We start from the raw sequence: 5,847 nt of genomic DNA, 5'->3' as shown, positions 1-5,847 counted from the left end.
CAGTTTTCCATGTTTCATGTTTAAAGAAGGTTATAGGTGACAAGCTCCCAATTCAAACAATATTGCCAGAACTTGACGAGGAAGGAAAAATTATATTGGAACCGGAAGCAGTCACAGAAACAAGAACTCGACAGCTACGAAATCGATCAATTTCAGAGTATCTTATCAAGTGGAAGAACTTATCCGCTGAAGATTCCACATGGGAGGATGAGAATTTTATGCAGAAGTATCCAGAACTACTCAAGCGTTGAGGACAACACTTTTTTGAAGGAGAGGGGCATGTTGGGTCCCTATAATACTAGTGATTACCCCATTACTATTGTAGTTATACCCCTTATTTATATTGTTGTGCCCCTATTACCCCCATATTGTTATTTCTGTGCCCCATAGAATCCCTCTATTGTTATTTTTGTGGCTTTATATTATTATTGTTAGGTCGGCTGGATTATATTGTGACTCCTTAGACTCCTATATATAGAAAGGAGGTTTTGTCATTTGTATCATCCAAGAATTGCTCATTTATGTAATGTAAAGGAGGTTGCCCCCTCGAAGAGGCTGAATTCTAAGGCGTTGATCTATCTTTTCTATCTTTTCTTGAGCTGGTTTCATAACAGTTTTACCCTCAAAAAGCATTATTTGATGCCTCAAAACGCTCCCGGAAGGTTTCAGACCTCGTTTTTCCAAACTAGGTCTTATCGGTAAAAACGGTCTTGTGAGTTTATTCCTCCACTTTTTCCACTTCAAATGCATCGACATGGATGAAAAACAATATAATTATCCAATTTGAATCATCAAGTAGCACTAGTAACATAAGCTAAGTTCCCCTTAAGCATCTTACAATGTAAATCCACGAGACTAAATTATAACTATTAGGGTTTGAAATGGATGAAGGAAAAAATTTTAGATTAGGATTCAAGGGAGATATGGGTTAATAAAAAGGCTATGGTTGCCCTAAACAGTCTCAAAATAGTTCTCTTGAATACACCAAATCATGAAAATACTAAAGGTTTCTATAAACTAAGGTTTTAAAGTAGCAAAATATATCAAAATAATAATTTATAATATAAACAAATTTAGCTATGAAAATTGTGAATAAGCTATGTGAAATAAAGGAAGGTTAAATTAGAGAGGACACTATAGATAAAGTTGTAAAACTATTTGATGGTTAAAAAAGGTATATGACATCAAATGAGACCTTGAAATGAAACCTAAAAAGCAACTAAAAAATTCATGAAAAAATTCATTTTTTTCTTATCTAAGGCACTTTTACACAATATATAACCCTGGGAGATACATCAATGAGCTATGAAATGTTGAAAATATAATATTTTATAGTAATTTAATCTAAATTTACCATCAAATGAAATAAAAATGTTGTTTATATTTAAAGTGAGTGCCATGAGAGAGATGGACTAGTGCCCTCTCATTCTAGTGTGTATGAAGTCTAGGATACAATAAATTATACAGTTTCCTTGGAGTGATACTAAATCAAAAAAACTTGAAAAAATAAAATTACTTACCCTAGGATTTGATATTTAGGTTCTCAATTTTCTAGATGATTAAGGGAAAGAAAATCATCTATCTATCTGTCAATTCATTGAAGGAAGGGTTTAGCTCAATAAGGGATAGTGAAACAAACATAAAATAAAGTAACCTAGCACAAGAACATTCATCCTGTGATACATAATACTAATAAAAAAAAAAAAAAAAAACTTACTTCACCATGCAACATCCAAGATCTGCTATAAGCATCCATGAAAAGTGTCGCATCACATACAATTCCACCCAGGAGAAGTTACTGAACTAGGCCTCCATATTGCACAAGAGAGAGAAATTTATAATAAATAGAATGCATCATCCAAGTGTGATAATGAATCTAAGAGACAAATATCTCCCCTATTTATACTATGGGAACTAATCAATTTATCCCTAATTTAGGCTAAAAGCCCTTAAAAATGTAAATTCCATGATACAAAATGGATAGATCATTAATATGACCCCCAAGGATAGCCAAAAGAATGAAATAACATGACAATATTCCTTAGATAGCTCACATGTGTGAGAAAGGTATCCTCCAAATGGTGACATCATATCCAACATCATGTCTCTTCATGAGAATGTGCAAAATATGAATCAAAATGTGTGTCTCATTTCGGAAGTCAGATATCTCCGTCTCCAAAAAGGTGCATCATCATCAAAATAAGCATGTCAAGCCACAATGTCACCTTCCCAAAGGCTTACGTAAAGTACGCGAGTGATGCCATCAAGCTATTGCATGACATCATCATAGTAGAAGGTGCAATACCCCCTTGAAAGGGGTCCCAAGTCATCATATTTGTTAATCATCATCCTAAACCAACCCTTTCAAATAATAGTTGCAAGTGATAGGTGATATGGCCAATGTATTACTTTACAAAAGTGCCAACCTTATACTAGGTTGTGTAAATCGATTATCCATGAGTGCCTCTATAGGTTTTGTTCCTATCTACCCCCATTGTGAAAATTTGAAGGAACAAGAAAATGGGAGTGCAAAGGAAGAAAAAATGAATAAGGATAATGCTAAAAAAAGGAGTGATGTATACAAGGGCTAGTATCCTGAGTAATTTCAAATCATTACTATGAATGATGCATTTGTTTGAACCAGAAACATAATTGAAAGAAATGATAATGTTATCAATTATTACAATAAGCCACACTAAAATGACATCGCATAATTTTCTTTTAATAGTGAGAATAATGTCATTAGAATAAATAAAGCAAGACACCTCAAGTCATAATTGCAAATATTTCCTGCAAGATAATGATGGAAACATGACACCTAAATCTGAATGTGTAGTGGATAGGGTTAATCTGAATCATAGGTATTATGGTACCAATAAGCATAATATTAGATTGATGAGGTAAATGAAGCATGGGGTGACATGAAAAAGAAGATAATAGAATAGACAATTACACACTGTTACTTATTCTTGTGGCCTTAATAGCCAAAAATATTTTTAGAATGTCCATACCTCATACGTACTATAGTGAGTCACCTATTGATATCTATTTGTCGTAGTGAAGATGTAGGAATTAGAACTAATAGTAGAATGAGTACCGATGTAGATATTGTAAGTTCTAATACTTGAAGAATTTGCATTTGTCCTAAGTTTGTAATTCTTGATAAAAAGTTGATACTGAAATTCCATGTTCCTTCAAAAATTTGTAAAAGAACCACTTATAAAATACTAGAGTTGATGTGTTAAACAAAGTTGAACAAAATTGAATAGAATAAAAATGAATTGAAAATGAGATAGATTTGTCTCATCAACCACTCCCCCATGCATAACGATTTTCATGTTCTTGTGCAAACAAGGCGAAGCATTGAAGACATAATGATTTTTGGTGCATTTGAAGCCATAAGAGAACTTTGGAATTATAGAAGGTTAAGAAATATTCCTTCACCAAATTTGTCTTTCGACCATATTCACCAAATTTATGAAAAGAAGTAAGGAGTTTTGCTAAGATTTATGCTATGGAAATATTGCAATTGGTGTGAAAAACGTTTCCACATTCTTAACTAAACTACTATTCTACTGGTGTTTTCAATTATAATGAGTCTAAAAAACCTAAATAAGACTCAAACACTATCCTATGGATTTTTATCGAGCCCAAGATGGTTGATGCACACCCATATTTTCAATTTTAACAAGTCTAAACAACTTAAAGAAGACTCTAGGAGGGTTCCTTTTTCATAAATAATCTTCAAACACCAAATAAAGGGATAAAAATATGCTTTGTAGATGCCCTTCTCATAGTTCAATGAGAATAAGAAGGGATAAGGTAAGCTCAACTTTTTATTATATTTATTTTCAAACTAAAATTAAAAGAGAAAAGAAGGGTCAAAGATAGGGAGATTACTATCCTTCTTACCATCACCATCTCATTCTGTTGAAACATATCCCTACTTTTTGAAAGAATGTAGTGGATATAGTGCCACCAACAATATGTTGATTATGTCTATAGGTGGTCCCTTCTTCTTACTAAAATAATGTTTCTAGAATATACAACATTTATTGAAATTTATTCACTATGAGACCCTACTTGTGGAAAAATAAAATCTCCTCTCAAGTCTAGGAATATTTCGATTGTAACCATGTGCATAACAGGTGTAAAAATGCATTCATACTTAGGTTTAGAATATAGTATTAAAAGCATGCAAGAGAATAAACAATATGGAGAGAGTGTTAGGCCCCTATACTACTAGTGTAACCCCTTATTGTTATTAGTAAAACCCACTTATTATATTGATGTACCCATGTAGTGCCCATATTGTTACTATTGTGCCCCATAGAAGCCCACTATTGTTATTATTGTGCCCTTACATTATTATTGTTATGTCAGCTCTGATTATGTTATGACCCCTTAGACTCCTATATATAGAAAGGAAGTCTTTTCATTTGTATCATCCAAGAATTGTTCATTTATGTAATGTAAAGGAGGTTGCCCCCTCGAAGAGGCTGAATTCTAAGGTGTTGATCTATCTTTTCTATCTTTTTCTTGAGATGGTTCCATAACATTTGGTATCAGAGCTTTCGATTCTAGGGTTTCGCTGCTCCAAACAGGTCATCGTGGAATTTTCGCTATAACATTTTTCTGTGATGTTTCAGAAGCTAAAATAAAAACCCATTTGAGAATAAATCGCGGCAAAATATCGGGTCCAAATTTCAGAGCTTTTCGTGCTATATTTGCGGAGATATGATCTAAGGAAGTTGGTATTTTCGAAGACTCCTGAGTTAAATTCCGAACAGGTGACCTGGGGAAAATCGTCATAACTTTCTCTCTGAGCATCGGATTGAAATTTTGTAAGAAGGTAAAGAAAGAGGACAGACTTCAGTTTCTTGTATATATTTTTCAGTGCCAAAGGTCAAAACAGTGACACGTGGGACTTCATACAAGTTCGCTCTTCTGGAAAGGTCTATAATCAAGTCATCTTGGGAGATTGTGCATAACTCTTTCTTGGAAAATCCAATTTGGATCAGACTGGTGGCATTGGAAAGAGGACACAGAGGGCTACTACAGATTGAAATTTCAGTACTTAAAGAACCGAAAGTACAGAGTTACAGTTGTTTCAAGATCGAGCTCCTAAAATAAAAAAAAAAAGTAGGATGAGGAAGTTTGATGGCAAGGATCCGGTAAATTTGATACTTCAGATGGAGCAATATTTTGATCTACATGGTGTATCACTGTTACAAAAGGTATGTATTGCATCTTCATATTTAGAACGGGATCAATTTTTATGGTATGAAGGGCTTTGTTCTTGTAAACAACTTGTTACGTGGTCAGTTTTCACGGAGGAAATGATAGCACATTATGAGGATACAAAGAGCAACACCTTCTTTAGAGCAACACCACAGCAATTGGAAAGAGTAAAAGGGCTTTGTGACATAGTGGAAAGCAAAATTATGGAAACCAGGAAGCATACCCCTCACAACTATAAATATGGAAGTGTTGTTTCCCCTAGCCTTCCACAACCTACAAGGGTTACACCATAACAATTAGAAGAAAGAAGAGAAAAAGGGCTTTGTTACAATTGTGATAGCAAATGCACTAAAGGTCATAAGTGTGCTGAGAAGAAATTATTTTACATAGAATATGAAGAGGAGGAAGAAAAGGATCAAGAAACATCAAAAGAAGAAGATATACGCCAGGACCCCACCCCAGAGAAAGAAGAAATGAATCAAACCATATCTTGTAAAGCATTGGCAAGAATTACCACTCCTCAAACTCTCAAGATAGAAGGACATATCAAGAAGAAAAAGGTGCAAGAAGTGAAATATCACATCGAGAAAGAAGAAATGAATCCAA

The sequence above is a fragment of the Pinus tabuliformis genome, chromosome 4_1, assembly GCF_031772625.1.
Source record: "Pinus tabuliformis cultivar Carrire ecotype Pingquan chromosome 4_1, CPIR1, whole genome shotgun sequence".
NCBI lineage: Eukaryota > Viridiplantae > Streptophyta > Pinopsida > Pinales > Pinaceae > Pinus > Pinus tabuliformis.
The sequence above is the reverse complement of the archived record's forward strand: the minus strand, read 5'-3'. Positions refer to the sequence as shown.